The 23,824-nt window shown below is 39.0% G+C and overlaps 1 long non-coding RNA gene across 2 annotated transcripts in view; it reads right to left on the reverse strand.

Annotated features, from left to right (window-relative positions):
- Window positions 1-536: 536 nt before the first annotated feature.
- The window catches only part of LOC144377343 (uncharacterized), a 71,103-nt gene continuing 47,815 nt past the window's right edge, over window positions 537-23,824 (reverse strand). For both annotated transcript variants that reach the window (XR_013438256.1, XR_013438257.1), the window contains 3 exons: window positions 23,665-23,750; window positions 14,631-14,761; window positions 537-666 (listed from right to left, as the gene is read on the reverse strand). This is a non-coding gene — a long non-coding RNA (uncharacterized LOC144377343). The remainder of the gene's footprint in view (window positions 667-14,630; window positions 14,762-23,664; window positions 23,751-23,824) is intronic.

Consider the following 23,824-nt stretch of genomic DNA (forward strand, 5'->3'; position numbering starts at 1 on the left):
TTTAAGTCCACACTTAAATACCACAATGAAAAGTATTTATGTCATTCAAAGAATGGGAAAAACTACCACATCCTAAAATTCTTGTGTTCAGAAAGAGAAGAAATGAGTGATTAACTTAGAACAAAATCAAAAAATAAGATATGTAATTCAGAACAAACTCTGTAATAATATAAATCTGTTGTAAAACTGTCATATTGATACAGAAAGAGAAACAGATTGAGGCGGAAAATGTTCGCCATCAATCAAAAATATTAAAAAGGAAATAAATGAGAAAAAGTTCAAAAATACAATGTAAAATATAAGATAAAAGAAGCAAATCCAAGTTCATTAATTCTATTATTTTCAGGCTTTAAAAAGTTGTCAGGTTGAATTTTTTTTAAATGAGCTATCTGATTTAAAAATTCTATGCTTAAAACATAAGGTCACAAAAAGTTTACAATGGAAAAAGTTATAGTAGGCAAACACTAACAAAAATAGATAGCTGTTTTAGCTTAAAAAGTAAAAAGTGCTGTGACCAAAAGAACTGATACGAACAATTATAGGAAGAAAAGTTTATTTTGGGTCTCACAGTTTCAGAGGTCTCCATCCATACATGGCTGGCTCCATTCCTGGGGGCTCTAGGTGAGGCAGAACATCATGGCAGAAGAGTGTGGCTGAGGGAAGCAGCTGAGAACATGGCACCAGGAAGTGGAGAGAGAGAATGAGACTCCACTCGCCCGGAACAAAATACATACCCCAAAGGATGCCACCAATGTCCCACCTCCTCCAACCACAACTGCCCCCCTTCCCTTACCACTTAGTTAATCCCTATCAGGAAATTAATCCACGGATTGGATTAAGGCTCACATAACCTAGTCATTGCACCTCTAAACCTTGAATTGTCTCACACAGGAGCTTTTGGGGGACACTTCATATCTAAACCTGAACAATGGATTTAAATTCAGGCAAAAAAGACTTGAGGATAAAACTCTGTCATAGAAATAAGGAAGATCCCTACATGTCAATTCAATGTTTATTTTACAGTAAGATGCAACACTTGCACACACTTGATAATATAAATTTAAAATATGTAAAGTACAAATGGAGAAATTCTCAAGGAACAACAGATAAATCTACCACCAATACTGAAAGACATTATCATTAAAATGATTCAAAGTTATAAAAAACATATTGCCTCAAGGATCATAAGATTAACTATTCATTTTAAAAAACCAAGGATAGGGGAAATTTAAATGTCACGATTAATATTCTTGAGCTAACAGATAAGAAGGATTTTCCCTGTGTGTATCCCTGTGTATATATTGGTATTTTAGTATGTGTGTGTGTGTTTATGTGTGTATACATATAATGATTTGCATAACATTTGAAAATGCTATTTTTAAAGCATGCATGGAACATTAATGACAATTGACCATACACTAGTTCATAAAAAGATCCTGAAGAATTATTTTCCATAAACCACATGCTTTGATCAAAATACAGTTGTTAGAAATAAAAAACAAAAAAATAAGTAAAAATAACATAAAAAATAACCACATATTCCTGGAAATTTAAAAACATACATCTAAATTTCTAAATATCTTATAATTTAAATAAAATATTATGGAAATATTAGCATAACTGAGTAATTAGAATGTAGCATTTCAAAATAATGGAATCTAATAAAAAGCAAGATGAGACTAATTTATAATCTACTGTACTTTAATTGCAAAATAAAAAAACCTTAAATTTAAGGAGGAAATAATTCAGTTTAAGAAGATAGTGAAATAACAATAGAACTAGAAGTAAAGAAGGAGCAAGAGAAAAAAAAAGAAATATTAGAAAATAATAGCAAACTTACTCATATAAGCCAGAGTTTGTTCTTTAAAATAAATAATGGAATCAAATTGTTGGTAAGATGGATAGAGAGTGAAAGGAGAGAGGGAAAGGAAGGATAATAAATAATAATAAGGATGAATAGAGAATTTAATTATATAATGTAGATTTTTTAAATGAGGGCTTTGTATGAATTTTCAGCCAATAAATTTATAACCTTAGAAAAAGGTCGATAACTATAAGATGGAAATTGCTAAAGTGAATCCAGAAGGAAAAGAAAGTCTAATATGTTCAAGAACATTAGAAATTGAGGAGAGAGAGAGAGAGAGAGAGAGAGAGAGAGAGAGAGAGAGAGAGAGAGAGAGAATAACTCAATATGAAAATGTCTATAACCATAAAATTTTGATTTTATACAAAATATATAAAATATTCACATTCTTATCTAGTCTCAAAGAATACATATAAAGAGACAATTCAGGAGTAATATAACTTTGATATAAAACTAGATAGGGCAATGAGGGGCGTCGTATTCAGGCACAGACATAAAATATTAAACAAAGCATTCAGAACCTAAACTCGGTACTCATGCATTATCATGAATCCAGACAGCAAGGTGATTCAATGTCATAAAAGCTGCTAAGATACTTTATCATATTGACCTATTTCAGAGAAAAGAAAAGCTCAGTAGATGCAGAACAAATATTCAGCGTCAGTGAACTTCTGTTCATGGATGACATCAGTTCTCAAGGGAGAAGTACTTTCCAGAGAAGCAAATCCATTTCCAAGTCAGGTTACACACACCATGGATAAGCATCACCTGGATCTCCTAGGTCCCCACAACAGGATCGCTTCTTGCTCACACTGAAGAGTCATTAGAGTTGAGTTGAGTATATCTTTGGGGAGCCAGGCTGAAAAGTAGCAGCTTTGGATATCACCACGCTGGAGAGAAAGAGAGCTGGTGTGGAGCCTTGAGCAGTCGAGTAAATGCAGTGCTCTAGAGAGACACCCATATTTCTGTTCACTGCTCATTGACCAGGACTAGTCATTTGGCCATGAGAGGAGTCCAGGAAGTTGATCCCACCAACTACCAGGAAGATGAAGAATTCTTACATTTGGAAATAACTGCTAAGGACTCATGCAGGCATCTACCAAAAGTGTATAGCTGATTTTATGCTTAACACTAAAATACTGGAAAATTTCCCCATAAAACCAAGGGTCAGAGAAGATTCAATAATATACTAGAGATCCTATCCAGCTCAGAAATGTCAAATTAATTAAGCTATTAAATAAGAAATTAAATACTCATTATATTATCCATGTATGAAATGTAAAACAAATATGCAGAAAATAAATAAAATTAATAAGAAAGTATGAAAAGTTTCCTTAATGTCAGATTAATATACTATTCTCAACTGATATCTTGCACCAAAAATAACTAAAGAATTTAGTTAAAAATATTATATTCTAATAACAAATAGATAGGTCACCTAGAAATTAAACTAACAAATGACATGCAAGATATTTTGTGCAGAGTAAATTTTTAAATTTTTCATTGCAAGATATTTTTATAAATTCCTAATTAAAGTTAGAGACATGACATATTCACAGATAGAAAAAAAATTAACCTGTTTAATTTCCCCCATTTGGTAGATTTAATGTAATACCCATCAACCTCTCTGCAGGATTTTCTTTATTTGTGTGTGCAATTGACAAGCTAATTCCAAAATTTATATTAAAGGGACCAGGGAAGCTAGATTTATTAGCTTGTGCTAGCCTAGAAAACAGCTCAGGGGAACTTCCCCAGGCATGTGGCAAGTACTTGTTTAAAGACATAATAATTAAGTCACTTTGGATTAAGGCAGGTCCAGGCAGATAAACTAATGGAATCAAACAGAAAGCTAAGCATTAGGACAGGCATTCATATAAACAAAGAGTATATGCCAAAAATGACACCAAGGCACAATGGAGAAAATGAGTGAAAAATTTAGCAAATGGGGCTGGGCAGTTCACTGATGGTCCATGTGGAAAAATAAAAGAACATATTTCCTTCAAAGATATGAAAACATAAATTAAGAAAAAAAATAGAAAACAGGACTATCTATCTCTATCTCTATCATCTATCTATCTATCTCTATCTATCATCTATCTATCTATCTATCTATCATATATGTGACTTTGGGGGATGAAAATAAGAAAAAAATCATACATAAGTATAAATAATAAAGAAAAAGGAAAAATCACATTCTATTTAACAATCAATCACCTTTGTTCTTCAGAAGACAGTGAAAGCACAGGCCACACGTTGGAGAAGATATTTATAACAGTTCACAGCAACAATAAAGCATTAGTACCAGGACCATAGATTGGGAAACGTTTAACTAGGATGTTTCCAGCAGTGCTGCTTTTACCAGCAAAAGAGCCTTAAATGCCTTCATCAGTGGAATGCAGACACTGCAGTAGTCCTTGCATTTGGATAATACACAGAGGAAGGAAAACAATAGAACTACAGTGCAGAAAACCTGATTAAACGCAGAAAACCTGATTAAGCTAATGGAAGGATAATTCATGAGGAAATACATATAGTATGATCCCATTTAGATTTACACAAGATCAACCGAGAAACATACAGAAAAAAATCTACCCAGAAAAACAAGGGGTAATTAATACAAAATTCAGAACAGTGGTCACCTCTGGAGGTCGGAAGAGAGAAAATAAAATGCCCTCAGGGAAGGAGGCATAGTTTTAGAGATTCTGTATTGTTCTATTTATTAAGTTGGGTTGTGTATACATGCTATACATGTTTTTTTCTTAGTATTCCTTTACATCTATCTACCTACCTACCTACCTAGTATCTATCCTATCTCTGTAGCTATCAATACCCATATATCCCTCTATCCACCCATCTGTTTAGTTCATTTGAGCTGCTGAAACATAATAGCAAAACTGGGATGGCTTATAAACCATGCATATGTATTTCTTATATTTCTAGAGACTGGAAAGTCTATGCCTGCTTCTTGGTTTCTACACAGCTGTCTTCTCCCTGGGTCTTCAGTTGCAGAAGGGAATTCATTAGCATCCTTTTTCTAAAAGCACCAGGTCCCATTCATAAGGACTATCAATCATTTCCAAAGACATCACCTCCAATGACCATCACACGGGCAATTAGGTTTTAACATATGAATTTGGAGGCAGGGAATACATGTTCAGTTTATAGTGTTACCTATTGATCCATCTACATTAGATATACTATCATATATATATAACACGGAATACTTTTAAGAAAAAAAAAGTTTGATAAGGATCCCACCAGCAAGTAAAGAAAAGATAAAAGGAAAATCTTAATGTATGGACTAAGTCTCTGATGTGGGAAAAGCATTTGCATATGTACTTTTGAAAAATGACATCTCATTCAGGTATGTATTCTTGATGTTGGAGAAAGTTTCAGAGTCAATTGAAGATCAGGTGGAAGCATTGTCCTTTAGCATGTGTCCTTTTGGAATAGCAAATTGAGCGAGTCCCCTTGTCTTGTTCGTCCCTTTCTGGTTCACTTGCCAAGTGTTAGGCATCCTACTCCCAGGAGCAAGGGGACCTCTTAAGAGAGGTGGAAGTGAGTTGAAGCCCCAGGACCCTTGTCTGGTGGGACAAGTTAAGAGCAGGGTAAAGAATGCTTTGCCCAGGGTGGCATTACTAAGGTGTCACCCCTGCGTACAGCCGTGCCTGGCACACAGTTATGCTCAACAAATATTTGAGGAATGAATGAATGAATGGAGTCTTTGACCATCAGGAGTCGTGGGGACATGTCTCCTTGGTCAATGCTGTCTTGTTCTCTTTTCTGGTTTTGCCTCTTCCCACCACGGCTGGAGAAACTCTAAAAACTTTTTTTTCCCTTCCCATTTCAGTAGCTGGTGAGGGTGGAAGACTTCAGGAGGTCCAAGACAAACTGTGAACGGCTTGATTTCCAGTGGTCCTCACAGAGTGCTGACAGATGTCTGACATGAGAATGAGATTGGAGGAGCTGCCAGCTGGGGCCGGGAGCCAGCCTCCCTTTTGAGGAAACCAGGAGAAATCTTCCATAGATGGTGGTGGATCAGATGCCCTGGCCCGAAGACGGCACTTTTTCTTCTATCTCTTTACCCCTCATTTCTCCAGCTCACCTCTCCTTTTGTCTCCTAGTGGATCACTCTCCTTTGCTTATGCTCCTTAAATGAACCTCTTGTCTTGTGCCTTTGATTGGCTTAATTCCTTCTTGTACCATTATTTCTCTTTCAGACAGCAGCATGCACAAGAGCTCAGCAGCATGGCTCAGACAACACGGCTTGATTATAAATCTCATGCTTGGGAGACTTCTGCTTTCCTCCCATGGTGAGATTTCTTTCTAGATTTAGTTTTCTCACATTTTTTTTGAATTTTATGATAATTTTTCTTTAAAAGGAATGTAATGCCGTTTTATTGTAAATGAAATTCAGACAGGCATAAAAGAGAAAAGTGATAAAAAAATCATCCAGGCAGCAGTGGTTTAATGTATTTTGGAAGATATTCTTCCACTGTTTTTTTTTTGTTGTTATTGTTGGTTACTGCTATTTTTCCTGTTGGAAATTAAGGGTACTGACCAATCACTTAATAGTCTTTCTTTTCATATTCTACCTCTCATAGGAAAGAAGCAAATGCCAAATGTGGAGCCACTACTAATAATAGATGCTGATGGGGAAACAGCTGAGTAATAAATTCAAAGAGGAGTCCTGCTGTAACATGCCCAACAGATCTACACCCCAGAGGTACAGTGAGGAGTCTTCACTCTGATTGTACTCTCCGAGCTAGCTGTAGAGAGGGTGGAACCTGCCTCAAAAGCACAGATTGGAAAGCAGAGGGCAGAGGGTGAGAATTCTGAGCTCACCTTCAGGGAACTGACACTAACCATCTCCAAGTGTTCCCATCACTTGTAAGGGGGAAAACCAAAGAGGAACCCCAGCCCTTCTTTCAAATCTATGAATGAGGAAGAGAAAAGGGAATGCCTAATGCCAGGTTCGGGTTCAAAGCAGCCTCATTCATCCGTACCAATTTCAGTTTTTATCAGGAAGGGTCTAGTCAGGAACAGAGAAAGCATGCTTCTCATTTAGTAATTAAGAGAAAGTGATAGAATTTAACAGAGAGAACTGAATGTAGGAGAATTAAGGTTGGGGAACGCCATGATTTAGATATGAGCTGTTCCTCCAAAGTTCTTGTTAACATAGGAATGTTCAGATGTGGAGTTATTAGGTGATGTGGACTGTAACCTCATCATGGATTAATCCATTTGATGGATTAATAATTTGGATGGAATACTGGATGGTAACTGTAGGCAGGTGGGATATGGTTGCAGGAGGTGGGTCACTAGGCTGTGTCCTGGAAGTGTCATCTACCCTCGTGTACCATCTCTTCTCTCTCTGCCTCCTCGTTGCCATGAATTGAGAAGCTCTCCTTCACAGCGCCCGTTCCCCATGATGGTCACCTCACTTGGAGCCCTGAGTAATACAGTTGGCCAACTGTGGACTGAGACCTCTGAAACTATGAACCTAAAATAAATTTTCCTATTCTAAGTGGTTCTTGTCACATGTTTTGGCCACAGAGATGAAAATGTGACTAACAGAGAAGTAAACATGAAAAAAAAAAAAAGGAATGAAGAATAACAACAATAACAACAACAAAAAGTTCCTGTAGAGAAAGGTGAGCCTGTGTGTAGTGGCCAGAGGGTGCTGGGACTTCAGGAGCTTGGGCGAGGGGCATCAAAGATCTGTGACTTAAATCTAGTCTCCGAGAATTTACTAAGCACTGAAAAGGTAAACAAGATAAGAACATAAGCACCCTCTGCTTTCCAGGCGGAGATGGCCCCACAGTCAGCACTGTGCTGTTATATACAGAGGCAGAGGAAGACCGCCGGGGAGGAATGGACTGTGCTTTCCTTCATTTTTAAATTAAATTTTAAATCATGAATACATGGTCTTTCCAAAAGTCATCTACCAAGATACAGTAGATTTGTCTACCAAAATTCATAGATGAAAAATTAGAAATGTTTCTTCTTCTCTAGTTAGTAAAGCATTTATTTTTATTCTGAGAGAGGATCTCGCTAAGTTACTGAACTTGAGATCCTCCTGCCTTGGTCTCCCAAGTCACTGGGATTACAGGCATATACCCCCATGCCTTGAATGCTCCTTCTTGTTTACTACTCTGAATACCTATCCTTGCTGTTCTTATTTTGTGAAAAAAGAAAAAAAATACACACACACACACACACACACACACATACATATACACACAATACAGTATGTAAATATTTAGTCATATAATTTGTAAATCCTTCAGATATTAGTCAAACCCCAAGACGTATAGATAGGAAAATAGATATATAAATTACAAGTATAATGGTACTTTAAAATTTCCCTTTTAATATTATTGCTAAGCAATTTCTTATTCTTTGTAGACACTGCCCTTTTCTCTTTTTTAATTGATTTTTTTTAAAAAAATGATAGCAGAATGCATTACAATTCTTATTACATGTATACAGCACAATTTTTCATATCTCTGGTTGTGTATAAAGTATGTTGACACCAATTTGTGTCTTCATACATGTACTTTGGATAATGATGTCCATCACATTCCACCATCCTTGCTAATCCTCTGCCCCCTCCCTTCCCCTCCCACCCCTCTGCCCTATTTAGAGTTCATCTATTCCTCCCATGCTCCCCCTCCCTACCCCTGGATCTCTTGACTTCCTTCTCCCTCCGACTCATTCTATGATTCCTGCTTTTCTATGCTGCAGTCAAAAGTCTAATCAAATATTCAACGGCAGCTCATTTCTCAGGGCCTCTTTCACCTCTTGAACTTCTTGCTCTGAACCACTTCTCTAGCAACACATGTCATGTTAATCTTAAGAAACTACAGGTTCCTCAAAACCCCACCCACAGAAGGAATTCTCTGATGAGGTTCAGTTTGCACTTAAGAGTTCCTGTCATTTTAACTTGAGCAACTTGAAATGAAATATCGCAGGATCTCCATTTTTAAAAGATCCCTTCATACCACTGTGGACTTTCACTCATATTCCCCAAGTCTCCAAAAAGCCACAGATTTTTCCTCCGTTCTTAAAGCTACTTTGCCTTTTTTCTCTGAAGCAAGGGAGTCGGCCAACATCTAGGCTCTTGGGATCTCAATTTCTATTATGGCCATGAATGAAAGATATTTTGCCCATTAAGAGATAATTTACTCCTAAAGAGGAATCTGGTGCTGGTTGTTAAGATAATAATATCAGGCTGTACTAGATACATTTACACATCTTACATCTAAAATCTGGGAATGTTTTATGTATGTGCAATTCAGTTTGATTTTGTAAAGAAAACAGCAGTACAGTCATTACCGCACCCTCCTTCCATAAACCACTGGGTTTGCCTGTGTTATCCAGAGAAAGCAGAACTGGCTTCTCTTGACTGGTTCAGAATGTGGATGGTGGATCAAGCCCAGAAAAATATGCTTCTAACTCCACAATAATTTGTGAGGAGGGTGGATTCGGAAGCATTTTGCTGAGAATTGCAAAAAAAAAAAAAATACTCACAGGGGAATAGAAGTACAAAATTCCTTAATTTTCAAAATGGTTTGGAGTGGTTTGCAATTTTATATATATATATATATCCCCTTGAGCATATCAGAGCAACTTAGTGATCTTTCCTAAATAATTGATGAATTGATGCAGGTGATTCAGGACAAGGGTTGTCTAAGGATGTTTTTAACAGCCCATTGAAGTATAACATGTATCTAGAAAAGATCAATAGTGTCTAGCCTGTAAGATATTCACAAATTTGTGCACACCTTTATACCTGGCAGCCAGAGGAAACCTGAGAATCATCAGCCACACAGAAGTCCTCCTCTTCTCCCTTCCAGGACCCTTCTCAAAGGGTCCTGAACCATGGTCCTGGATGGTTCTGAACCAGGGTCCTGAACCATGGATCGAGTAGCATGCACTCTCTGAAGCCTCACTTTCTTGAGATTCCTCCCTGCTACTTTTATTTATTACTGACAACATTTTTTACTTAATAACAGTAATTTGGTACCATAAATTATAATTGATTGTATTTTGTTGAATTAAAACATTGAATTCCTTCAGTTGGAATATATTTTTATATATCTTTATTATTTATATTTTCTTTTTATTTAGAAAAAAATAATTCAAAACAGAATCATAAAGTAGAAAGTATCTGTACTCCCAGCACGCACACACACACACAATCTATTTTGTTCTGGAAGTGGAGAGAATCTGAGGCAGATTCTTATAGTCTCTGATCTCTCTCCCCTCCCTTCTCCCTCCTCTGTGTTCCTTCCCATCTTTCCCCCTCCTCATTCCCCCCTTCTCCTCCTCCTCCTCCTCCTTCTTTTTCTTCTCTCTCTCTCTCTCTCTCTCTCTCTCTCACACACACACACACACACACACACACACACTTGGGTCATTCTTTCTATTTGGTGAGATCCAGTATAATGACTGGATCAATCTATATTTTCCAGTGACTAAAGATACACGTTCTTTTTCTACCTGAAAGATGTAAGTAGCGGGAAGGTTTTAAAATAGGAAATTCCATGCCATTACCCAGCAAAGGAAGCTGTACACTCAGTCTAGTAGGTCAAACGGGTGGACACCACAGTACAGCACACTCAGTGCTCATTCCTGTCAATGCTGCAAAAATCCAATGAGGGTTTAAGTCAGTTTGCACCTAAAGGCTAGATCTGAAGGATGGCTCTTGTTTGAAATAAATACATTTTTAGAAAGATTTACAGAAATCTGGGCATGGCTCCTATTTGGGTTGGCTAAGAAGCCAAGCATGGCCCATTATTATCTAGAGAGAAGCGTGATGAGCTCTGTGCTGCTGGATAGAAGCCCCAGCGGGGAGCCCATCCAGAGCCGTACCCACAGCCTTGGCCCTGGAGGAGGCTCAGAGCATGAATAGCTTCTCTGGCGCACCTCTGGGTAATACTGTTTCCAACAGGAGTGGGAGGCCTGAGCCTGCCTGCCCAAGACAAGGATCCCAGACTGTCCAGCTGGCAGCTGTCCTAACTGCACACATATCTTTCTCCCTATCTCATTACATCCCACTATTCCTGGAAAATGACAGGCTAGATGGGATGGATAAAGGTAGGGTGAGAGTGATTAATAAGCAGAGTTTCTCTGATATCACAATTTCTGGCAGCAGATTGGCATTAATTTGTGTATTATTTCATGACTTGCTACTAGTCTACATTTTCAAAGAACCAGGTTAGGCTTTTTAGTTTCTTGTCTTTCTTTCTCTCTCCTTCCTTCCTTTCTTCTTTCTTTCTCTCTTCCTTTCCTTTTTCATTTATTTTCTTTCTTAAATGGGTATTGTTGTGCATCTTACGGATGCAGAGAAATGGTAATATACAGTTCCTTCTCACACTGTGGGTTCTTGGTACTGGCTTAGAAAGTCACAGTTTATCAGGAATATAAACTGGAAATCTGAAAGATTAAAGTGGAATAAAAGTTCTTAGTGCTGTGCTAACTTTAAGAATCGTGGGATCATATGTAAAGAATGAGGAATCTTCCATCTATTCATACATCTCAGTAGATGCACGAATGGATAAATATGTAGGTAGATATATATAGCAGATAAACAGACAAAGCCTACAACATGCCCAGAATTCATGGAAGGAGCCCATGAGAATCACTTCATTTCATCCTAATGCAAGAATTAGGTACTTACATAACACTAATTTGAGGAAACCTGGGCTTAGAAAAGATAGATTCCTTACCCAAGGTCATACAGAGAGTGGAAGACCTGCCATCTCATGTTTGTCACTTTTCTACAGTATCCACTGCCTTTGGGGGATAACAGCTGTCTGACTCTCATCAATTATCCTTTACACCTGACTACCTTCCCTGCTCACCAAGAGAAAATGCCACCTACTCTCTGTGTGTGCATTTGGAAGCTCTGTTCACACCAGAGGCGTTCATTCCAGCCAAAGCTCTGGCCCAGAATCTGTTCACACAGCCTGGGTCTAATAGAGATCCCAGAAGCTCTTGGCTTCACTGACAACACCAGAGGCAAAAGAATGCAAAATAGGAGCAGTGAATACTTTTCCAGAGGAAAATGGGCTCCCGGCTTGAGCAGACCTTGCCTGACCTCTTGAGCAAGGATTGAATATGGAACTCCGACTGGGAGACAGAGTCGAGGAGTCTCAGGCTACCATGGGAACAAATGCCCTGGAACATATTTCTTCACTCCCTCCTTTAAATCCTCACATGATGTCTGCGCTAGTTTGTTTAGTCATTTATTTATTCGTCCAATCATTTTTTGAGCATGCATCAATTGTCAAATGCTGTTGGGTACTGGAAGGATGTTGGAGGATACTATAACCCTGCTAACTTCTTGCTGCAGTCTATTTCTCTGGTTGTAAAGACAGGTAAAAGGCAGGCAGTTCCAATATACTCTGATAGGTGCTTCTCTGTGAAAGCACAGAGAAGACACAGAAACGTGTTTATATGTATCAGGATGGGATTTCTGGAGGAGGTGACATCCATGCCAAGACCTGAGAGAAGACTTGGAATTCCCCAGTAATGGGTTGGAGATGGAAGGAGCCACTTTCTATTGAACAGAAATCATGCAAAGGCTGAAGATCTGACTTTGAAAACAGACGTGATGGTCAGGAAGAATTCAGTTCTTTGGTGTGACTTGGGTGAGGTACTTGGATCAGGGGACATGGATTAAGGATCAGGAAAGGAAGCTGAGGGGAGGTGCAAAAGCAGATCGTGAGTGGCCCTCTAGGTGTCTAAAGAAGGTTGTGTTTTATGCCACTCAGACACTTAGAACAGAGTTTATAGTATTCATCAGATGCAGCTGCTAAAATTGAAGTCTAGATCGGAGAGGTATAAACTGTTTGCAGCTGGATTCTGTGGCCAACCTGGACTGAAGAAGCCCTCAGGTGGAAGAGGATCAAAGAACAGAGATGGACTTTCCTCAGCGGTAGGCGCTGGTGTGAGACAGGTGTCACGCATTCTTGGCTCCTCGTAGATGAGGAGAGAACACCCCTGCCCTGTCTATTCAGCTGGTAGTTTTGAAGCCCCTATCAACACACACTGGGAGGTAGCTCTGTACTCCTTGATCCCTTTCTCTCTGCAGGTCTCCAGCCTGGAACGGAGAGAGGACTCAGTGGCCCCACCCTCAGAGGTTGTGGTCTTCAGAACCTGAGAGATTCTTTCCCTGATGGCATTCCCCATGAAAAGACACCCTCTGACTCCTGAACCCAGAAGGCCCGGTCACCAGCCTCTTCTCTGTCCATTCCTTTCAGGAACCCAATGCTCTGGCTACAGAATTTCAAACCTTAATGGACTGGAAACCCAAAGAAGCAAATGGACAAACCAAATGATTTCCTTGACTCTTCTGAAGGCTAAATTTCCCACGGCTGCATCCCACTCCCCAACACAAGGTTAAAATGAAAAGGATGTCTGTGATTCCGGGCACTGGCCCTTCACACACGCTGCTCCCCCGTGCCCGGGTGTCCTGTTTCAACTGAGTTCTGAGTCACTTGTGCTCCTTCCTAGGTCTGCCTCCTCTGGAAAGCCTTTTCTGATATCTTGTGCAGTCTTACTTGGGTTCCTTCTTCTTTGTGCCTGCAGCCAACTGCCTCTCCAATGCTGTTTTACGTTCTGCAGAACGCTTCTTGAACTCAAAGTAAAAGTAGTCGCACATGATTGAGTCTCTTAATTAATTTCTCAGATTCGAATATGCTTATTATTATATGGGAACTGATGTGAGTCGTTAGAAGTCTTCAATATTGATTGATGTTTTTAGAATACCCTTTCTCCAAGACATTGTTTAAGAAGAAAAAGCAAAACAGCCCCAACAACAATAAACAAACAAACCAACCATAAGTCAAGAGGATTGGTGTCAGGTAACACCAGTCTAGAGTCCCCATTTTCTTCCCTCATTGGAAATCAATGTAGGAACATACAATTTTTTCATGCACAGAAGATCAGCCTGCCCTTTCCTTATATAATGAGGCTAGAAGCCCATCTTTCTGAGAGACTTAGCCTTCGTTTCTCAGCTCCCTTTGGAGGGATTCTAATCTCTAAAACACCAGAGAGAATTATCTTTCCAGTAAAAGCTAATCCAGGGATTCCAAAGTATTCACATGCTCATTAGTATTTCCAAGGCATTCTATTCTGCACTACCCCACTTCCAAGTCAGACTGCTCTGGGTGAGTCAAAAGTGGCTTTCTGGCATGTGCTTTTCTGAAGGACAGGAGGAAAAATAAACTTTAATCACTAGCATATATCCAACCACAATCAATTTTCTGATTCTGCATTGCAATTACCCGGTTTCTCGCCAAGACATGCCATTAGATTGTGGGTTTGCTGAGAATAGGAATTATATCTTGCTTATATCCATGAAGCATTGCATCTTATTTCTACCCATGCCCACAGTTTCTAAGATAGAGCTTGGTGCGAGTTTGGACTCTTACCCAACTTCTTATTTTATGAGCAGAAGAAGAATGAATGAATGCATTGACGGTCTCCCAGAGAACTGTCTGGGTATCATATTCAAAATGAAAAAGGCCCATTATCTGTGACCACCAGAATTATATTCCTGAATACCACATTTAGGTTTTCCTTTGATAAGTGTTCTATGTGTTACCTACCTGTCTATCCTCTATCAAGAAGCAATAAACCTGGAGTTGTTTAACAACAATACAAATGAAAGTGCTATGTTCATTGAACCCCAGAATGGAAGGACTCACTGAAGAAAGTCAGTCTGCCCTTCAACTACGTGCTAACAATATTTTACCGGTATGCGCCTGCATGATAAGACGTGAGTCAATATGAATCTGTCCACCGCTTCTGGATCTAGCTCTGCTCCCATCTTACTGGGTGATCTTGAATAAGTCTTTGTTCAGCTTTGCATCTCAGTCTCCCTTTCTATCAAAAAGCAGAGACAGAGATATGTTATCTCTATGATTGCTTGGGAAACTGCATCCCTCCTTATTCAACTTCAGTAAGCTCCTATGAACTACGTGCCTAAAATCAGAAGTGACTTGTTCTAGCTCACAGGTCCTTCCCTTCCTCACTTGCCTTCATCTTACAGGCTGGCCAGCTGAGAGTTACTCCATATTTTCCAGGCTATTTTATATAGAGAGAAATGCAGTTATCTGGTGGTGAGGACTTCAGAGTTTTCAAAATCCTGATTCATGGCTCTTTACTGCTCTCTGGTGGTATGAGGAGGTTTCTGCAGATGTCCAAAGAAAATGTTTGTTTTTTTTCCCCCCCCAAGGTGTAGACTCAGTTCTTACCAAATTGGAAGGCTAAATGAACTAAATATGTAGCCCGTGGGACAAGCCTGCCACTGAATAAATGCTTATTCACCTGTCCTTTTAAAGGAGGGTGCTTCAGATTCTTGTGTCTGAAAGATTCTATAAAAGTATTATAGTTTGCAGAGAAACAATTTAGATCATATAATCATAAGAAAAATAACAGCAGTATAGAATGGGTATTTTTTAGATGATATCAAGAAAATAAAAGTAAAAATCCAAGCAGGAAAGAAGTAAAGAAATTGAAAAAATATTATGTGTTCATTTATTCCTTTATTCATAGTTCATGGTGATGATTGGACTAGGGGTAGTCTAACAATTATTAGTTTCTATATTACCCCATAGTTTACATGTTTACATTTAATGCTCAGAAAAATCGACTCATGTAGAAGTTAGCTTCATTCTGCATAGAAGGGAACAAAGACTCAGGGAGGCAAACACCTTGCTGAATGACTTCAGGGCCATGTACGGCCAGCATCTAGGATTTAATCCAAGTCTGCCAGGCTGCAAACCAGACCTGATCCTAATATATCATCTGAGCTTCTAGGTGGCTTTAAAATCATTTCATTGATCCACCCCTTTTGAGAGGGAGAAACTCTGACCCAGAGATCATCAATCCTATGTCTTGTAGAAATAGCCTTCAGATATTTACTGAGCGGCATCATGGTCCAGACGGATGCCAGTGAGAACTGAAGTGTGTAGATTCCAGCTCTTTCTTGTTCCTGGATCTGGACGATGTAGTTGTCTCACTTGTTAATCATGTCAGACTCTGTATCCTCCCTTTCCTACTGACTCTGGCTTCATCACACGAGGATGTTAAGGACAAAGACGAGGCGGCAACACCTTCAAGGACATTGGAACTGGTTGTCATCTACCTGCAGTGATACCCCTCCATGCAGGGAAGAGACACCCTGCCTCATGAAGTGGAACTGATGACCATCAGCCAGACCTTGTGTGATATGCTTTACCCCAATGCACTGGATGCCATGGAAATGAAACACTTATTTTTTATATGTAATTTCATCACCAGAATATTGAGCAATTGATTGATCCACTGTAGATTCATAATAAACACATATTGATAGTTACTGTATTTAAATTTTGCCATTAAAATTAATTCCTTACTATTCTATGATTTTGGACAGTCATTCAAGTTCTGTGAAACACAACTCTGTATTTTTAAATTAAGAAAAATAATAGTTTCTATAAGGTTTTTATGGTAGGATTACAATAATGAATATTCAATTCTAAATGCATAATAGAAAACAAAAAGAGAAATTCTTTTTCCTTTTCTTTCTTCCTTTTTCTTTCCTTTTCTCCTTCTCTTCTTTCTCCTTCCTATGTTGTTTTTATTGTTATTTAAAAGCTTTTCCATGTTCACTATCTCTATAACATGAAGCAAAATCCCTAAGAGATATGAACAACCATTATAATACCTTATATATATGGCAAATAATTTCTGAATATCAGTTGATACTCATAATCTCTCTGTGTTGTGATAGGTATCAAGTTATTCATTGTATAGATGAACAATGAGGCTTGAATATTTGTAGCTCCTGGGATTTTTCACAAAGCAATCCCTGTTTGCAGAAGTCCTCTGTGATGTGTTTTATAACCAAGTTTGAATATCCTACTACCTTCAAAGTCTTCTTTATGTCCTCTTTCTAATACAGACTTTTCTGTTTGCCTGTCTGTGCTCTCATTGAATGGGATAGCTCTATATGTCATATCATCTCTCATTTGTCATTTGTTCATTTTTTGATAAAACCCTGCTTATTGACCAATGCATCAGTCAGCTTTCCATTACTATGACAACATATCTGAGAAAAAGAGGAAAGGTTTATTTTGGCTTGTGGTTTGAGTCCATGGTCATAAAGACACATTGCTTTGGACCTGTCATGTCACAGTACAACTAGTGGTAGTATGTGGTACAAGAGGTCTGTTCACCTCACAGCACCTGGGAAGGAGTGGGCAGAGTCCCAGTATCCCTCAAGGGCACATCAGCAGAGACCTAAATCCTTGCAGTGGGCCCCACCTGCTGAAGGTGCCAGAAGGTCCCAGTGGAGTCACAGACTGATGACCAAGTCTTAGTGTATGGCCTTTGGAAGATATTTAAGATCCACACCCTAACAACAGATTCCTAGCTGTCAGAAGTTTTAATCAGTTTCAGGGTTATTGCAGGTATGCAAAACAGATGAGATTTTGGGTCCACAAGGAGCTTAGATCTAGTGAAAGTCGTTAATCAATCTGAAATACACTACATATTAAAAAAACAGGTAACTAGAATTGAGAAAGTAAAGGATAACTTGAGATTAGACTGATATTTCTGAAGCAGAGCAGCATCATTGGTGTCTTATATATTAACAATTTCAAGTCTTTATCCTAAGTATAAGAGAAATTCTCAAGAGGATTTAAGTGGAAGAGTGGCTTGATTTTTAATTTAAAAGTTATTTTGTAGAGAAGGTGGCTATTTTCTACAGGACTTAAAATCAGAAACCATGTTTAGTGTTCTGTAGCATCTGGATAGCTGGCATACAGTAGGTCCCTGGGGTTCATAAGCTGAAAAAAGACTGAAAAATAGCAACAACTAAGATTATATATCTATATCTGCATCTTTCTGTCTATGTATATGGCTGTGCACTTTACAGGGCTGCCAATGATTGATCCTTATCAGTAGTCATTATTATGAAGTTGAGAGAGGAGAAGAAGACTGTTAGCCAGAGAGGGATAGCACCAGTTGGTACACCTGGTAGGTGGTAAAGCCAAGACTCAAAGCTTGTCTTTGAGATACATCAGCATCTGAATTCTTCCTCCAACAATGTGCTCTGACTCATGTTATGCCACATGGGCCTTTTATGGAAGTCACTCAAGAACATAGAACATAGGTTCTTAGGATATAAAATCTTCCACCCACTTTCTGGTTTCTTTGTCTAGAGATACTCTCATCCAATACCTTTGGTGACAATATATCCACCCTGCCTGCTCAGTCAGCTGTCCATCACACTGTTACACCTGTCTCAAGCCCCAGTAGAGAACTTCCCTCACAGCACCAATTTCAAGACCAGCCCCCAGAGCCGGCCATTGCTAGGTATATCTATCTACACTGTCTTAAGTCACTCTGGGTCACACAGCTCTGTGTTTTATATGTATCCCTCAGAAACTCTTACTACAGGATCCTGGAAGGCTGCTGCCCCCAGCTTGTGTAACAAAATCTATTCTATGGAGTTTGGGAACTCACATTCTTCTATCCTATATCAAGAAGTATTTTGCCTATTAGTAACTGAAGCCCCCAAACAAGTGTCACAATAAATGAGGGTTTGCAGTATACACTATACATATATAACAAATAAATCTGGAGGTAAGCACTACAGAGTTTCTGTAGTTATTTCACAATGCTTGTAAGGACCCGGGCTCTTCCTGTTCCACAGCCCTACTTTGGCTTGTGCTTCCATCCTGATGGCATTACAGTCGTGGTCTAGGCAAGAAAAAGAAGAACAACGAATAAAAGCTAGATAGCTCTCTTGCTTGAAGACCTTTCTCTGGATGCCTCATTGACAACTCCAACTATGTCTAACTGCCTAGAACCTGGTCACATGGCCACTCTCACCTGATGCTTTATTTAGGTTATTAATGTTGCTATTAACACAACCTAAGCAGTCATTTACTGGATCAGAAGCAAGGTGCCCTTTATTTCATTCAGATCCCTCAGGATAGACCCTGAAGAACACATTGTGAACTGGAGGTGAAGGGTTAGTTTTCTACTTTCTCTATCTACAAGTGATGAGTTGGGTCTCCAGCTGACACAGCCATTCCAACGTTCCTTCAGCAACTAGTTTCTTTTCCCTTCCTCTGAGATGGACTTTATGAAACACAGCATCTCTGTTTGAAATCAGCTTTTTGATTAAACCATAATTAGCTTTCTTATTCTGCAAAACTGCATGAGTCTCACAAGACTGAGAACCAAGGGAAGCAGAACCCGTAATCTAGGCGGCATGAGGAAGCATTGCAGGGAGCTAATCCTACACTAGGCATGTGTAGAATATTTTTTCTGCCTTAGTTTTTATTCCAGTGGTTCTTATGCGTAACCTATCATCAGAATCACTTAAGAAGTTTTTTAAAAATATGCATCTCTGAACCTCATCTACAGTCCCATCTGAATCCTGTCTAGAAGAGAAAGTTTCTACTTGAAGATACAGACTAGGAACTTCTGCTCTATTTTTCGGTGATTTTGGAGGACTCTGGCCTCCTCTAGATGGAAAGTAGAGTGTCTTTTCTCAACGTGTCACTGTTGTCAGGCTCTTTCTGAGTAGACAGCCATAATAAAGACTAATATTTTTGTGAGATGGACAATACTTGTTATTTCCATTTTCCAGATAATGCAACTGAGGCTGATGAGGTAATGTCCCTTGAGTAAGTACTCATAGCTAATATACGGTGTCTCCACGGTTCCGATCCAGGTCAGCCTGACTCCAAAGCCCATGGATTTTTTTTCCATTCTGACACGTTGCCATGTCTGAGTCTGTCCAGCTAAGGAGGGAGAACATTCTTGAAGCACATCAGAATCATTTCTCACAAGCCACCTCATAGACCTCATGCTGACTAATAAATGCCTACATACATCTTATGACATTGCTTCTCAGAAGTCCCTGCCTCCATGGTGTCTCCAGACCTGTTCTGGAAGCTCCAGAGGACGGAAAGACGTCAACTTTCCAGACAAATTGTGAACATGTTGAATGAGAGCTGAGGAGTAGACGGGAATATTGAGCCAGGCTGGAAAACTGACATTCCAAACGATTTTCAGTTGGCACAGAGTGATTGTTCTTTGGGCATCTTTCCTCTTCCAATTTTGTAATTCATGTTTATTTCAAGCGAAATTCCATCCATCTGTATCTGATTCACTTACACTTAATTCATCAACAGACTGCTCTGTCAGAGAAACAGATTCCAACGTGCCTCTAGTGTTTTACTCTGGAATCAGGGGTCCGTCTGGAGTGCCAGGGAGGAGGGCTTGTGAGAAACACGTGGAAACGCAGGTGAGATGGGTTCCACACCTTCTGTTCCAACTCATGCACCCTTCTTTATTTCTATTTGTCTTAGGCTGCTCTGCTAATCCTTAAAAATTGTTTTGTAATTAGATTTTATGCAACATTTTTTTCCCTCTCTGCTCGCTCCTTTCCATTTGTCTATAAATATGCTCTCAGTTCTCATCCTAAAACACAAAACAGGTCCCCAAACAAAAAGACAGCAAACCAAAATTACCTCCTGTCTCTGCTCACCCTCAGGTGTGTTCCCAAACAAGGTCCTTAGAAGTTTTCCCTCTGTATCTGTGACCTCTGCTCCATTTCTCCTCCTTCTGTCATGTTCATTTTCTGCCACCATTCTGCAGACACCTCCTGGTGAAAGGTGCTTTGTAATTGCCAGACACGATGGTTATGTTTCTCTTGCCATTTGACTGTCTCTCTGTGGCATTGATGCTGCTACAGTACCCATCTTCTGGCACTCACTGCCACATTGTGCTCTTCCCCCAACGCCCCCTTCTTTCTCACTTTATTTTTGGTTTCATACTTGGTCTCATACTCTTTCCTTCTTTAAGAACAATTGATTCAATACACCTCCCAACTCTTGATTAAATTCTATGGAGCCAGAATGTCTGGGCTCCAAGCTCACTCTGCCTTTTATAAACAGCATGACCTTAGGCAAGTTTCTCAATCCCCCTGATGCCTCAGTTTCCTCAAGTGAAATTAGGGTAAACTATAATTCTCATCTCAGCATCGACATAGAGATTAAATCAATTTGTCACATGTAATATTTTTTCAGGGCTGGGGACGTAGCACAGGAGTAGAGCACTTGTCTAGCACGTATGAGGCCCTGAGATCAATTCCCAGTACTGCAAAAACAAGCAAATATGTAATATGTTTCAAAGAGTACTTTGTGTCCTAGCTACTCAATGGATTTTAATTGACAATACAAATACTGAATATACTCTAACTATCTGTAAATGCTTATACAGTAGAATTGAATGAATTAGAATGGCAGTGCATCCTAATGAAATCATAATTCTTTCAAAACTTTGGATATATATTTTACTCGATGGGAGACAACTTCCAACCTAGAGATATGAAAATTCCATGTGGTTTTTAATCATGCACATAAGCCTAAACTTAGAAATTAAGGTCAAAATGTTGCCTAATAATTATTCAAGCAAAAACACAACAAAGAAAACCTATCATGATAATGGTTTATGGTATGATTAGTACTTCAATTTTCAATGTACTTTTTTCTCATGTCTTGATGGAAAACATCAAAATATGGTATACTATTTTTAATTCACAAAGCCAAAATAATATTAAACATATGGCCAAAATGATAGTAAACATACCTTGCAATTAACTTTGTACTAAATTCAAATTTTTGTGAAGATTATTATTGATATTTTAATGTATACTCATGTGAATCAACATTGACAGGCAATTGAAGCTGCTCTGCTCGGTGTATTCGAGGTATGGATTTTGGTCACTCACCTTAAAATTCTGAAGTACAACAGAATATTTATTATTACCAAAATAATATCCATAATAGACAATTCAGCACACATATTATGAACCACAGGCTGAGAGAGAGACAGAGAAAGCAGGAGTGATAAGAGAAGAATAAGAGAGAGGGATGTCAGAGAATTCTTGATAGAAACCATGAGTGGTCATTCCTATGTCCTCAAGGATTAGCAATGTGTCTGAGACAGAGTAGGCACTCCAGGAAATTTTTTTTTAAACAGAATCCATGCTTAAGAATGATGTTAATATACTAGAGGGTGTAATTTTTAAAAATGATATTTAACAATCAAAATACTATGGTGGTTGATTTTGTTTGTCAGTTTGACTGGATGGAAGAATATCTACAGAACTGATAAAGCATGCCCCTGGGTTGGTTTGTGAGTGTGCTTCCAGAGAAGATTGGTGCGTGAGTCAGCAAACTGGGTGGACAGAATCCATTCTGAACGTGGCCAGCACTGTCCTATAGGCTGGGGGTCTGCTAAAATGAAAAAAAAAAATGGAAGAGAGATGCTCCCTTGTAGACTTCCTTTCCAAGTCGGGGCATGGTTCATTTTTCTGCTGCTGTTGCCCGGGGACATCATACTCCAGGTTCTTTAGCTTTGAAATGTGGACTTCACAATAGTAGCAATTGGAAAGGAGAGCTTTGCTTTTAGGTTTCCATCCTTGTATTGGGGCTGCACACACCTCTCTCTCTCTCTCTCTCTCTCTCTCTCTCTCTCTCTCTCTCTTGCTCTCTCCCACTTCTTGGACTAAACCACCACCACTGTTCTTGGCTTTCCAGCAGCCATTGTGGAACATTTATGTGTACACACACACACACACACACACACACACACTTATTCAGGATATACAGGGTAGGCAAAATTCTATTAATTCATAATTCTATATGCAATCACAATATTCTTTGATCGTGAAGGTGAGGAAATTTTGTGGTCTAGGATATAGGAAACCAAAGAGCATGATTTTCCTCATGACAATGAGAAATCACCAATTAAACTCCAAAGTTCAACTGCCTTCACAACCCTGAGAGCTGAGTTCACAGGTCCACCCTGGAGCTGAGAGCAAACCCCCCCACATGGAGGAGGCCTCCAGGAACCGGAGGAGAGCTCTACCTGTACCCTCCAGGTTCTTGACCACTCAGAAAAGAACTTAAGGAGCTGTCTTCTCTTTCAGCAATTTTGAAGCATGCAAAGTTAGATGAGGGAAACGGTGACAGTGCAGAAAGAAGAGAATTCACTTCTATTTGTCAAGAGTCAGGGGGTCTTTCCAGGAACCTCCATGTGATGCTTAGGAGGCAGAGTGTGGGAAGAGGAAACAATGGAGAGAACTCCCTTGACATTTCAAGCAGGAAACAGGAATGGCAGAGACTCATCCAACCTCCTGTTGACTTCCTGCTCAGAATCTTCTCTCCAGAGCACTGTTTCCAGGGGGGACAGGAAGGAATCTTGTCTCTCCGAAGGCACTTGAAAAGACCCATTGTTTGGGGGAGAGGAAGGATAGGGAAGAGCAAAAACATTTTCTAACTCTAGGAAAGAAGTAAGACAGAGTTTCAAGTCCAGGATTCTAATCCCATAATAGTAGAGGCCCTCAAAATTAAAAGCTACATACTCAAAAATAAATCTTGACCCAAACATATCCCATATACAAACTGACTTTAAATTGACCATAGACCTAAATGCAAAACTTAAACCTATAAATTATCATGACAAAAATGTAAGATACTTTTTTTTGCAACATTAGATTGGGACAGAAATACTTTTAGTTAAGGCCAAAATAAAAAAGTCTGTAAAACCAAAATTGACAAATTTGACTTCATCAATATTAAAAAAATTCTCTTCAAAAGACAAGAAAACAGGACATTCTGCAGATTGGAACAAATATGTGCAATGTGCATTATACAATAAAATAAAGTGTACAGAATATATAAAGAACTTACAGCTCAATAATAAGAAAAGCAACCTACCTTAAAAATATGTGAATAATACGCGCAGCCATCTCAGTACAGAAGACGTACAGGTGTGAAACATACATAAGCAAAGATGTTGCTGTCTGTAGTAATTAGGAAGGAAAGCAAGTTAAAATTGTTGTGGTACACTGATATAAATATCTTTACTAGAATTAAA

The sequence above is a fragment of the Ictidomys tridecemlineatus genome, chromosome 4 (assembly GCF_052094955.1).
Source record: "Ictidomys tridecemlineatus isolate mIctTri1 chromosome 4, mIctTri1.hap1, whole genome shotgun sequence".
Taxonomy (NCBI): domain Eukaryota; kingdom Metazoa; phylum Chordata; class Mammalia; order Rodentia; family Sciuridae; genus Ictidomys; species Ictidomys tridecemlineatus.